At 39.7% G+C, this 14,349-nt stretch overlaps 1 long non-coding RNA gene across 1 annotated transcript in view; it reads left to right on the top strand.

Moving 5' to 3' along the window:
- The first annotated feature begins 3,093 nt into the window (after positions 1-3,093).
- Positions 3,094-14,349, top strand: part of LOC132538636 (uncharacterized) — a 143,829-nt gene continuing 132,573 nt past the window's right edge. Inside the window, exon 1 of the long non-coding RNA XR_009549994.1 lies at positions 3,094-3,145. This is a non-coding gene — a long non-coding RNA (uncharacterized LOC132538636). The remainder of the gene's footprint in view (positions 3,146-14,349) is intronic.

The following is a 14,349-nucleotide window of genomic DNA, read 5'->3' as shown; positions in this document are numbered from 1 at the left end:
TTTTGGTGCATCTTACACCCATGATCCCTATTTTCTTCTATACTTTCTTCAAACTCTCCCATTCTGAGCTTTGGTTAGGTTTTCAAATTCCCCAATCTGACCTCCTTTGGAATTTTAACAGACTCGTCTTCTTTCCCTAAACATGGGCATTTCCCAACAAAGTTATAAGGATGTCTCTACCAACAGAACACTCTGCCTTCAATGTGAAGTTCAGAAAAGCTTCAGTAAGAGAAATGACAGAAGCAGCTAAGAAAATCAGTCAGAGTAGGGTTTAAAATCCATCTACAGGGGACCGAGCAGTAGTGCAGCGGGTTAAGAGCTTCATAGCACGAAGCGCAAGGACCTGTGTAGGGATCCTGGTTTGAGTTCCTGGCTCTCCACCTGCCGGGGTGTTGCTTCATAGGCAGTGAAGCAGGTCTACAGGTGTCTTTCTCTCCCGCTCTCTGTCTTCCCCTCCTCTCAATTTCTCTCTGTCCTATCCAACAACATCAACAGCAGCAATAACAATAGTAACAATAACAACAACAAGGGCAACAAAATGGAAAAAATGGCCTCCAGAAGCAGTGAATTTATAGTTCAGGCACTGAGCCCCAGCAAAACCCTGGAGGCAAAAAAAGAAAAAAAAAATCCATCTACAGTTGCCCAACTAACTATAAACTGAATCTCCAAGAGAAAATCCTCTTCTTGATCTTGATATCAGTGGGGTTCTAACCTAGCTTTTCAACCTCTCCTTTGTCCTGTACAGAACACCTCCATACCAGAGGCATTCCGTAGATCCCACTGGCCAAACAGAAGAGCAAACAAATGTCTTATTCCTGGAAAACTCATTTTTCCACCCCAACCTCACCATCTCCACCTTCAACAATAGCAATAACAAATACTTTGCTCATCCTTAAGGTGTGTTCACATTGCCTCTCGTGTGAAATGCTTTCCCTGTTTATTCCTCATCTTTTCTACTGTTTGGGGCCTATTGTGAATCTCATCTTCTCCAAGACCTCCTCCTTATTAATCTCTTATGTTCCAACTGTTGGGTAGTTAGTGTACTGTTAATTATTTTTAATAACTTCCTGCCCAACAACATCTGAAACCATGTGGGTATGGGAGGTGACTTAAGTAAGCTTCTTTGCAGTCTGATATGGCAATGTATATAGAGTAGATGCCTGGTGCAATCAGGCAGTGGTGTATCCAGTGGAACACACGAACACACGTATGTATTACTATGTGTTGGGACCTGGGTCCAAGACCCTGGTCTCCTCCTGGAGGGGAGAAACTTCATGAGCAATGAAATGATGCTGATGATGTCTCTCTTTCTCTCACTCTCTCAAACCTCCTTTCCCCTCAGTTTCTCTGTCTCTATCAAAAAAGGAAGGAAAAAAAGTGACCACCAGAGTAGTAGATTTGTTGTGCAGGCACTAAAACCCCAGAGATAGTCCGGACAATAATAAAACAAACAAATAATAAAAATAACAATGAAATTAATAATGAAGATTTCAGGTAAGTATTGAATAATTTCTAGTGGCTTTGATTCATGTAATATAGTTGTATTGGAAGCTCAGGCTTAAAATCAGATCTGGATTTGAAACCCAGTTCTGATGACTAGTAAGAGGAAGTCATTAAATCTTCCAAGTTTTGCTTTCCTCATCTATAAAGCTGGGAAATGAACAAGTGTGGCTCAGTGTGGTGGTGTGAGCTAATCTGACAACATAAATGCACTGTGCTTATTTAGCAAAGTGTTTGCTGTCTGGTAACAGTCTCAATAAAACTTGTTGGTGATGAAAATGATGTAAAAGATGATGATTATTTAGCTATAGACTAAACCTGGATCTTTCTCTCTCCTTTTTTTTTCTTAAAAATTTTAAAATATTTATTTTTCCCTTTTGCTGCCCTTGTTGTTTTATTGTTGTAGTTATTATTGATGTCGTCATTGTTGGATAGGACAGAGAGAAATGGAGAGGTGAGGGGAAGACAGAGAGGGGGAGAGAAAGACAGACACTTGCAGACCTGCTTCACTGCCTGTGAAGCGATTCTCTTGTAGGTGGAGAGCCGGGAGCTCAAACAGGAGCCTTCCGCTGGTCCTTGTGCTTCATACCATGTGCATTTAACCCGCTGCGCTGCCACTTGACTCCCTCTCTCTCCTTTAAAAAAATATTTTATTTATTTATTTATTTATTTATTAATGAAAAAGATAGGAGGAGAGAGAGAAATAAACAGACATGTGCTGCAGGGGATTGAACTCAGGACCGCATGCTTGAGAGTTCAATACTTGATCCACTGCACCGCCTCCTGGACCACTCTTATTCTCCTTCTTTATCTTCCCCTCACCTCTCAGTTTCTCTCTTGTCCTATTCAGTAAAACAGAATAAAAAAAAAAAAAAAGAAAAGAAAAAAATGGCCACCAGGAGTGGTAGATTCAATTGTAGGCACACAGCCCTAGCAATCCCAGCAGTAACCCTGGTGGCAAAAAATTATTTCGTTTTTAGTTAGTTGGTTAGTTAAAAAGAAATATTTCCTGCTCCAGGACTACAAGAGGGCTACTTTTCTTAAATTGAACAGTAGCCTTCCCTCATTAAGCCATCCAGAAATGGCGTACTAATCTGCCACATCTCTCTCTCACATTCAACCTTTCTGTGAAATTTCTCTATTGTCAATGAAGTACAGCAGAATAGTGATAAACACACATGTGAAAGTCCTGCCACAGGGGCTCAAGAGAAGCCACAGACAAGTTAGTGAAATGCATGAACCATTAAGCCAAGCTGTCTGGATCTGAATATTGCTTCCATGTGGCCATGATCTCTGTGATCTTAGGTGACTTACTTTACTTTTTTATGTCTCAGTTCCTCCAGTGGTAAGGGAGAATAAAGCACGGTTGGCACTATTTTAGAGATTATAAAAAGCACCTAAAATAGTGCCCAGAAAATGTTTAATAAAACCCTAGATCAGACTGGGGAGACAGTATAGTGACTATGTAAAAGACTTTCAAGCCTGAGGTCCTAGATACATCTCCACAACCACCATAAAGTAGAAGTGAGCAGTATTCTAGTGTCTCCTCCCACCCCGACTATCTTTCATTAAAAATAAACAAATGGGGGGGCCGGGTGGTGGCACACCAGGTTGAGCGCACATGTTACAGTGCACAAAGACCCAGGTTTGAGCCCCTGGTCCCCACCTGCAGGGGGGAAGCTTCACAAGTGTTGAAGCAGGGCTACAGGTGTCTCTCTGTCTCTCTCTTATCACCCCCCTTCTCAATTTCTGGCTTTCTCTATCCAATAAATAAATAAAGATAACAAAAAATTAAAATAAATAAATAAACAAATAGGGGCCAAGTGATGGTTCACCCAGTTAAGTGCACATAGTACTACACACAAGGAATCACATAAGAACCCACATTTGAAACCCCACTCCCCAGCTGCAGCGGGGATGTTACACAAGCAATGACTCAGGTCTGTAGGTGTCTATCTTTCTCTCTCCCTCTGTACCCACCATCCCCACCCCTGGTCGATTTCTCTCTGTCCTTCTGAATAAAATGGAAGAAAAAAGAAAAAAGAAAAAAAAAACAACACCAAGAGTGGTGGTGCCAGCACTGAGCCACAGTGATAACCTTGGAGGCATAAATAAATAAAGTTAATTAAGCTATTAAAATATTGCATCATCAAAAACAAATACGCTGGGTCAGGTCAACATGGTAAATAGTTAATAGTATTTACAAATTTTGTTCAAATTTGGGAGCTTCTCTCTGTCCTGATCCAGTTTTCTAGTTCCATTCTCAACTCTGACACCATCTTGACAGACAATATTTTTAGTCCACCTGAAGGTTAGCTATCAAGCTCCAGCCAAAATTACCACAGTCATGGACCCCTTGAAACATACCTAAAATAGAATTCCTAGCTTCTAACCATCCTAAAATCTATATTCCCCTACTCTCTATTCCTACTTTATGGTTCCTGTTCATTAAACATTTTGTCCTGTTTTATATCTTACTGTATTTCAGCCACCAAGTTGCAAATGTCACTATAATTTCATTCTGACTTCACCAATGTGTCCTGGAACCTCACCTCTCTTGAGCCCTAACCCACTAGGGAAAAATAGAGAGAGGCTGGGGATTTTTCTCTGTGTAGCAGAGAAGCAATTATAGAAGCTAGACCTTTCACCTTCTGCACTCATAGAGAATTCTGATCCATACTCTTAGAGGGATAAATGTCAGGGGTCTGAACTCCAATTCTATCAGGACCCAGAGAGAGAAGAGGGAAAAGAAAAAAAGAGGGAGGAAGGACATTCAGAAGTAGTAGGTATAACTTAGAAAGGAAGAGAAGGCAGGACCATAGGAAAAATGGGCATATAAAACATATAAATACAGAAATAATGCTCAACTCTTATCTGTGATCTTGGGAGAACTAATCCAGTTTCTTTTTCTTTTTTTTTTAAAGTAGGAAGGTAGTTTTTAAAAAATATTTTTAATTTATTTATTAATGAGAAAGATAGGATGGAGAGAGAGAGAGAGAATAAGACATCACTCTGGTACATGTGCTGCCGGGAATCGATCTCAGGACCTCATGCTTAAAAGTACAACACTTTATCCACTACACCACCTCCCGGACCACCTAATGCAGTTTTCAATGGATGGAATGGAAACACAGAACTCTGGTGATGAGAAAGATGTGGAATTATATCTTACAATTCTGTAAATCAATATTAAATTACTAAAAAAAAAAAAAATCCTAGGTCTATTATTTCCATAAGTGGGTTATTTTGAGTGAACTATTTAACCATTTTGCATCTTAATTTATTGATTCAAATGTGAGAATTAGAAACATAGCACCTACTTATAGGATTGTTGATAATTAATTAAAGTAATATATGCTTATTTGTCAAGTACATAATATACGTAGAGACTTGATATGATAATGTTCCAGCAAAATACTAGTTTTTTTTAAACAGTAGTTTTTCTTCTGAACTCTATAATCTTAGTTATATCTCTTAATGGTGCATATTAAAATTAAAATTTAATAGCTGACATATATCAAAATACATGACAACACAGATTTGAAAGGATATATACACCTGGTGTTTTTGTTTTATTTTTATTTATTTATTAAAGAGAAATATAGGAGAAGAGAGAGAAACAACAAGACACCACTCTGGTACATGTGCTTCTGGGAACTGAACTCTGGACTTCATGCTTGAGAGTCTAATGCTTTATCCACTACACCACCTCCCAAACCACTACATCCTATGTTTATAGCTTCACTATTCACAGTAGCAAAAATATGAAAACCTAAGTGCTCAAGGACAAATGACTGAATAAATAAGTTTTAGAGTATATATTAAACAAAATACCTCTATGTAATAATAATTAAAAAAACTAACATGGTAATCATTTGAAATGAAATGAATGGAACTGGAGGTGACTGTGCTAAGTGAAGAAGTAAGGGACAACTACTAGATGGCTTTGTTCATATGTAGAATTATAGATGACTAAAGCAAATGAACTTGCAAAAAAAAAGTTAACCAAACTATCTCTTAGACTTGGTAAGAACTATAGTCGATATAGGGAAGTGGCATGGAACTTTGATGGAGGATGTGGTGACATGTACACCATGTAAGAATGTAAAATTATAATCCTGAAATCTTATCATTTTGTAAAACACCATTAAATCACTAATAATAAGGACCTAGTAGTGGCACACTTGGTTGAGCACACATATTATCATGCATACGGACCCTGGCACAAATCCCTGGTCCCCACCTGCAGGGAGGAAGCTTTAGGTAGGTGAAGCAGTGCTTTGGCTGTCTCTCTCTTCCCCTATGTCCCACTCCCCTTTCAGTTTCTCTCCATCCTATAAAATAAAAAAAAATTAAAAAGAAAAAATGGCCACAGTGGATTCATCTTTTATGCACCAAGAGTGGATAGCAATAAAAAAGTGCTAATAATAATAATAATAGCAATCATAATCATCTTACCACAAATAGAACTTCTGACTCAAATGGTTCCCTTGAGAAATGTCATCAAATGCTGATGGAAGATATAACATGAAATCTTTTAAAATATAATTTTTATTTATAAAAAGGAAACACTGACAACCATAGGATAAGAGGAATAAACTGCACACAAATCCCACCACCAGAACTCCGTATCCCATCCCCTCCCCTGAGAGCTTTCCTATTTTTTATTCTTCTGGGAGTATGGACCCAGAGTTATTATAGGGTGCAGAAGGTGGAAGGTCTGGCTTCTGTAATTGCTTCCCCACTAAACATGGGCATTGACAAGTTGATCCATACTCCCAGCCTGTCTCTCTCTTTCCCTAGTGGGATGGGGCTCTGGGGAAACAGGGCTCCAGGACATATTGGTGGGGTTGTCTGCCCAGGGAAGTCCGGTTGGCATCACAGTAGCATCTGGAACCCGATGGCTGAAAGAAGAGTTAATATATAAAGCCAAAAAAATTGTTGACTAATTATGAACCTAAAGGCTGGATTAGTGCAGATGAAGATTTGGGGGCCTCCATTTTGTAGATAGCTAGTAGTCCTATTTTAGTTATATTCTAAAGAGCCCATGACTAGACTAGTGTTTGGGTTTTTTGTTTTTGTTTTTTTTTTTTTGAGCCTGATATCTGATATGCAGGTGGAGCCAAGTTATTGTCTGGGGAGATGATGTCATGGCTGGAAAAATGACAAGAAAGCTGGATCAGGAACGAGAGCAGCTCCCAAATATGAGAAAAGTGTATAAATATTGTTGACTGTAAACCCCATCGATTTGATCTGATCTGGGGCCCATATTCAGCTTAGGAGCCTATGTGACCTCTGCATCCCTGTAGATCTGAGCTCACATTCTGTGGTCATGAGTAGGAACATTCCAAACTGCCCCAATTTTAGAACCCATTTTCTGAAAGGTAGAGTATGGAAGATAGAGTATGTTGTCCAGCCTCCCTTCAGAGGATGGAACATTCTCTACCATTGTTGATCCATGTTGATGGCAAGGTCCTATGGGGGCCCACAAAGGAGTCTATTGTGTTGTTCCTGATAGAAATGACCAGTAACAATGGAGAGTGGGATTTATTCGCGGTCTAGGCCCATCTTGTCTACTATGCACTATTTTAGAAAGCAAAGGAGAAGTGAACTGCAGAGCGCAGTTAATAAACAAAAAGAGTCAGACAAAAAAGTATATTGTGATTCTATTTAAATAAAATTTTAGAGTGGATGAAGCTAATTTATTGTGGAAACAATTAGATCTTAATAATCTAGACTTAAACTTCTTCATTTTTATAAGATAGAGGGAAAATAAATTCAGCTGGCTGCTAGGATGTAAGTGCCAACTAGGAACTGAAAACAGAAACCACCACTTGCAAAAACAGTATCATACCTCGCAAATAGAAAAATTGCACAAACTATGATATGCAAGACAGACAACATTCATTTGCATAGTGTTATTAATAAGATCACAGGCAAATTTACCTAACATTAACTTCACACTAAATGATACATCCTACAGGGAAGATCACTGATTATTCCAGCAACTTCCATCTTTATGATTTCTGGTCAGTCTCTGCCAGGACCATCCTATGATAAATTCTAGTCTTATAAACTCTTATCGATATTCTTCCCTAACTTCTATCTGTGAAGATATTGAATTCCTTATCATGTATGCTTTTCCTTGGTGTGGTTTAATAACAGTCATAAACTTATGGAGCACATAATATGAAGTACAGGATCTGGGTTCAAGCCCCTGCTCTCCACCTGCAGGGGGGATGTTTCACAAGTGGTGAAGCAGATTTTCAGGTGTCTTTCTCTCTCTCTCTCTCTCTCTCTCTCTCTCTATCCCCTCCTCCCTCTCAACTTATCTGCCCTATTGAATAAAATAGGAGGGGGAAAAAAAAAAAAGGAAAAAATGTCATCCAGGAGCAGTGGATTCATAATGCCAGCACCAAGACCCAGTAATTGGAGGCAAAATAGTAACAATAAAAATATAATATAATATTATATAAATTTACCTATGTCTAGAAAACAAGTACGTTATCTATTATATATTAAATGCTGAGAATAAAACAATAAATGGAAAAAATTTTTTGCTTCTAAGGACCCTAATCTTTTATTGTTATAGACAGAAGATTATTAACAATAGAATGTAATATAACTGGTTAAGTGCAGGTGGCGCCAAGCGCAAGGACCAGTGTAAGGATACCGGTTCGAGTCCCCGGCTCCCCACCTGCAGGGGAGTCGCTTCACAAGAGGTGAAGCAGGTCTGCAGGTGTCTATCTTTCTCTCCCCCTCTCTGTCTTCCCCTCCTCTCTCCATTTCTCTCTGTCCTATCCAGCAACGATGACATCAACAACAATAACAAAAAAGGGCAACAAAAAGGAAATAAATAGATAAATATTAAAAAAGAATATAACTATAATATCAATAAGAACTGTGAGTATTTATCACAGTTGGAGAAAAGAGAGGAAATAATTTTTAAGATAAGTTCTGAATAATGATTAGAAATTAGCTAAAGTTCTCTCATGGTGGGAGTTGTGTGAATTGTGCCCCTCTTATCCCACAATCTTGTCTATTAAACTATTAGTATTAAGCCACTAATAATTTATAAAAGAATTTGAAAAATAAGAAAACACAAAGCAGAACTTGGGCTAGTTTTGGTACATTGCACCAACATAAAAGACTCTGGGGCAAGGGGAGGGTTCAGGTCCTGGAACATGATGCAGAGGAGGACCTAGAGGGGGGTGAATTGTTACGTAGAAAACTGAGAAGTGCCACACATGTGCAAACTACTGTGATTTACTGTTGACTGTATACTGTTAACCCTCCAATTAAAAAAAGTCGACAAAAAGAGAAAGAGAGAGAAATAGAAATTATCTAAAGAGTAGGGTTACAGGGCCAGATGGTGGCACACCTGGTTAAGTGCACACATTACAGTGCTCATGGACCCAGGTTCAAGCCCCTGGTCCTCACCTGCAGGGGGAAAGCTTCACAAGTGGTGAAGCAGGGCTGCTGGTGTCTCTCTGTCTCTTTCTCTCTATAGCTTCCCCCTCCTCTCAATTTCTCTCTGTATCTATCCAGCAATAAAATAAAATAATAAACTATTATAGTATGCCTCCATTTGAACACAAAAGTAGTCTATAAATTATATGTAGGGAAAGCATCCTGTTTATACTCATAATGTTTAGTTTAACACTTTAAATGAAATCCCAAATTCTCTAAAATAGTTTCTTTTAACAGTTTTCCCATCTGCAAAAGTTTATCTTGTGCATAATGCAATATTGAAGATTGGGGGCTGCAGGTATCTTGGCATGGTAGCATTGTAGTGTGTGAGAGGTGAAGAAGCAGGAGTTAAAGCCGGACACTAATTGGATGGTAAGCAATCAAGAAAAGATGTTCAGGCAGACTTCAGGTATGCTGCAGGTTCTGGCCAGACCACTCCAATAATGTAAATAGCACAATAAAGCCAGCCACATACCCAGTTCATGTTATATTTATACTCTACTCCAGTCTATTAAATTTCCAACAGCATTAAGTTTTTCAAAACAATGTATAGGTGGGGGGCTGGGCAGTCATGTACCTGGTTGAGTACACATTACTTACTATGCACAAGGACCTAGACTCAAACTCTCTATTTCCTCCTACAGGGGGGAAATTTCAGGACCAGTGAAGCAGTGCTGGGACTCTCTCTCTCTCTCCCTGCCCCTTTTCTTTCTCTCTCTCTCTAAGTAAATAGTCAAATCCTCAAACATAAAACCTTTTCAAAGGAACTCATTTATTTTCAGAATGGTACTGTATTGGGGGGAGTTGTCTGACCATTGTTTCTCCAACATTTAAAAGTTCATCACACATAATCTCCACAAAGCATTGAGGAGAGAGCATGATTTTCAGGAATTTTAAACGTTATTCAAGAAAATTCAGGGTGGGGGAGATAGCATAATGGTTATGCACAGACTCTCATGCCTGAGATTGAACCTAAATCCCAGGTTCAATCCCCCGTACTACCATAAGCCAGAGCTGAGCAGGGCTCTGGTGTTTTTCTGTGTGTGTCTCTCTGCATTTCTCTCAGAAATAAAATGAATAAATAAAAAACAAGAAAATTCAGAACATTTACATGTTAGGCCAAGAGAGAAAGAGAAAGAGAGGAGCCCCCTTACTCACATCTCGTTAGAGGCAGGCCCACCTAGGCAAGAGAGAGAAGCCCCACCTTCACCTTTCCAAGCCACACCTGTCACCACTCCCATTTCTGGGGCAGCACCCTCCAGATACTTCCTGTCCCTCAACAGTATGAGATTATGACTTCAGAAAATATTTATCAGGTTGGAGTCTCTGAACATTGACAATTTAGAGATAACTCATTAACCATGTTTTTCAACTCTTAATTTGCCTTTCCTGAAATAAATGCTTACCAAGGCCTACAGAATGTTAAGTGAGCAGTGGAGGTAGATAGCATAATGGTTATGCAAAAAGACTCTCATGCCTGAGGCTCCAAATGTCTCAGGTTCAATTACCCACACCCCATAAGGCAGAGCTGAGCAGATCTCTGATAAAAAGTAGGAAGGAAAGAAGGAAGGAAGGGAGGGAGGAAAAAAGGAAGGAAGGAAGGAAGGAAGGAAGGAAGGAAGGAAGGAAGGAAGGAAGGAAGGAAAAAAAGAAAAAGAAAGTTAAGTGAGTTAGATCTGGGGAGCCTGACAAAGGAAGTTAGCCCAATGACCTTCCAATGAAGTAAGGAGAAACAGTGGTGTTGATAGTTTCTGAATATCCTGAATCTTAACAGTTCAATTTTCACAGATCTCTGGAAAGATGTCTGTCCCTTAAGAAAGTTGGTACTTCAACTAGAATTGGTGTATTGCACCAAAGTAAAAGACGCTGGGGTGGACGGGTGGAGAGAATACAGATCCAAGAAGGATGACAGAGGACCTAGTGGGGGTTATATTGTTATATGGAAAACTGGGAAATGTTATGCATGTACAAACTATTGTATTTACTGTCAAATGTAAAACATTAATTCCCCAATAAATACATTTAAAAAAAAGAAATTCAAGTAATTCAAGTACACGTTGATGGGTTCCTCTGTCCAGGGAAGTCTGGTCAGCATCTGGAACCTGGTAGCTGAAAAGAGAGTTAACATACAAAGCCAAACAAATTGTTGAACAATCATGGACCTATAGACTGTAATAGTGCAGATGAAGTGTTGGGGGTATTCCCTGCATGCTCTTGTGTACATCTGCTTTCAGGTATATATTTTCCCCCTAGTTTATGGGCACGAGTGAACCTATGCTCTATCTCAGGGGACCTGGTCTATATCTAGGTTTGGGGACTTTATTGGGGAGTGGAACACCTGGAATGGAATTAGAGAATACTATGGAAGGAAAGGTCTCACCCGAGTGATGAAGCTGAAGGGTTGTCATTCCACACCTGAAGTCTCTGGTCACAGTCTGAAGTGAAGTATGCTGGGGTGGCACTTGTTGCATTGATTAGGTTGTGATCTGCGGATGCAATATTATTTGATTTGAATTGAGAGCAGCATGCAGAAAAGTGGGCCCCACCCTAAGGTTCCAGGACTGGGGGAAATATAGGTAGGCTCTATAGTGGAAATGTGAGGTTCCTGTTGTCTTAGGGTTCAAGAAGACAATGGATAGTTAATTGTTATCGTCACCTTATTTGGTGATAGGGTTAACTTTGGAAAGTCCCTTTGATAGGATTTGGGGTATAATACCCAGCATCTTGTATGTAGCTATGCTACCAGTTGCTTCTGTTCTCCCTGGTCTAGGCTTTTTGGAGAGACAACATATCAAAGACAGCCTATGTATTAAAAAGACTCAGTCTGTGTTTTAAGAAGTTCTAGACATATCACCAGTTTTCACCTCTCATATTAATTAAATAGTGGTTTATATGTTTACACTTTAATAGGATTGTACATAAACTTCACTCCCACCACCAAAAGACTGTGTCCCATCACCACCTACCCCCCCTACCCACCCCCCGCCGTGCCAGGAAGCCCAATGGCCACCCTCCCCTTCACCACAGTGTTTTTACATTGGTGCCCTGCTCTCCATTTAGTCAGGTCCTGCTTTTAGTTTCCCTTTCTGTTCTTCTTTCTCAACTTCTGTTGATGAGTGAGGACATCCCATACTCATCTTTATCTTTCTGACTTAGCTGACTTAACATAATTCCTTCTAGCTTTGTCCAAGATGGGTCAGATAAGGTGGGCTCATTGTTCTTAATAGCTGCATAGTATTCCATTGTATATATATACCACAGCTTTCTCAGCTACTCATCTGCTGTTGGGCACCTGGGTTCCTTCCAGGTTTTAGCTATTATGAATTGTACTGCTATGAACATAGATGTACACACATCTTTTTGGTTGGGTATATGTGTCTTTTTAACATGGCTGTTACTTCCCCCAAAACAAGCAGTCCACAGAGCAAGTCAAAAGCGACAATAGCTTTTTTTTTTTTTTTTTTTTGGCTCCAGGGTTATTGCTGGGGCTTGGTGCCTGCACTATGAATCCACTACTTCCGGAGGCTATTTTTTCCCTTTTTGTTGTTTATGACTGTTGTTATTATTATTGCTGTTGTTGTTGTTGGATAGGGTAGAGAGGAGGGGAAGAGACAGAGGGGGGAGAGAAAGATAGACACCTGCAGACCTGCTTCACCACCTGTGAAGCGACCCCCTCTGCAGGTGGGGAGCTGGGGGCTAGAACAAGGATCTTTACGCTAGTCCCTGCACTTTGCGCCATGTGCACTTAACCCTCTGTGCTACTGCCTGCCTCCCCACAATAGCTTTTTATAAATTAGTACTGGACATATAATTAATTAATTCTGCTACAATCATCATTACAGTTACTAAATACAGCCCACATTGAAGGTGAAAGGGATAAATTTAGGAGCCGTCCTTATCAAAGGACCTACATAGTTATTTTAATACCAAGGCACCACTCCTGAGGTTGAATGAGTACACCAGTGATTTCTTCAGGAGCCTCAGCAGAGAACTTGCTTGCTGTTGGCATCTTTTCTGGTTTTGGACAGAAACCGGTGGTATGATATCTAATTTTTAAAGCTGACTGGAAACAAAATTTATGAATATATATTTGTTTTCTTCTGATAAAAAGGATGTATAGCATATAACTTACAAATAGTGTTTACAGGACGTGAGAGTGACCTGGCTGTGAGATCTGTCACTCCAGATCAGGTGAATCAACCCTGGCGTTCAATGGGGTGTCCCTTTCCTCCCTCACCGCTCTATGTGCCCCCCAAGCTGCACACTCCATTGAAGAGGACAGCCTTCCTCTTCAGTCGAGGGTGACAAGTAGCTGCACTCTCCTGCTTGAACCTCCAAACAAGCTCTCAAATAGTGTTTACATATAAAATATTTCTTACTATAAATTCTATATGCCACACTAGTCCTTACACAGTGTTTTAGCTGATGTATGCCAAATTCTTGTATCTGTAACATTTTTTTTTGCCCCCAGGGTTATTGCTGGGGCTCAGTGCCTGTACCATGAATCCACCGCTTCTGGAGGCCATTTTTTCCTTCTTTTGTCGCCCTTGTTGTAGCCTTGTTTTGGTTATTATTGTTGTTGTTGATGTCGTTTGTTGTTGGATAGGACAGAGAGAAATGGAGAGAGGAGGGGAAGACAGAGAGGGGGAGAGAAAGACAGACACCTGCAGACCTGCTTCACTGCCAGTGAAGCAACACCCCTGCAGGTGGGGAGCCAGGGGCTCCAACTCGGATCCTTACACCGGTGCTTGTGCTTTGTGCCATGTGTTCTTAACCCACTGTGCCACCGCCCGACCCCCTTGTAACATTTTTCTAAACACTTTGTTGCATCTAGACAAGCAAGACATCAATAAAATTAAGCCAAATTTTATGATTTATCAATTTCCATAATGTAAATGCTTCTCCATAGTCAAGTTGAAACTACCAATATATCACTAAGTATAGAACTGGAAAGAGATTTGCAGTAGTAAAGTATTGCCAAAGACACAAATAATATACGATTGATAATAATAATTAGTAAATAATGAGTTTTAAGTGTTTACTGTCTTTTCAATGTAATGAATGTAATATGAAGATCATTTTACTTTCAGTAAGTACTGAGCTTAACAACTAGCTTGAAAAACTAACAGTCAAGGACCAAGGAGATGGCTCAGCAGTAGACTGCAACTCTTTCATGCATGAGGCTCTGGTTTCCGTCCTTAGCACAGCATGAAAAAAAAAATGCTGAAGTGGTTCTCTGGTCCCTTTCTGTCTCTCAATAAGAATAAAAAACATGTACAGAAGAATGAAATTGAGCTGCTACATTTCACAAAACACAGAAGTAAACTAATGGATCAAGGACTTGGATGTTAGACCAGAAACTATCAAATACTTAGAGGA

The sequence above is a fragment of the Erinaceus europaeus genome, chromosome 5, assembly GCF_950295315.1.
Source record: "Erinaceus europaeus chromosome 5, mEriEur2.1, whole genome shotgun sequence".
Classification (NCBI taxonomy): domain Eukaryota; kingdom Metazoa; phylum Chordata; class Mammalia; order Eulipotyphla; family Erinaceidae; genus Erinaceus; species Erinaceus europaeus.
This window is presented reverse-complemented; position numbering and strand designations above follow the sequence as displayed.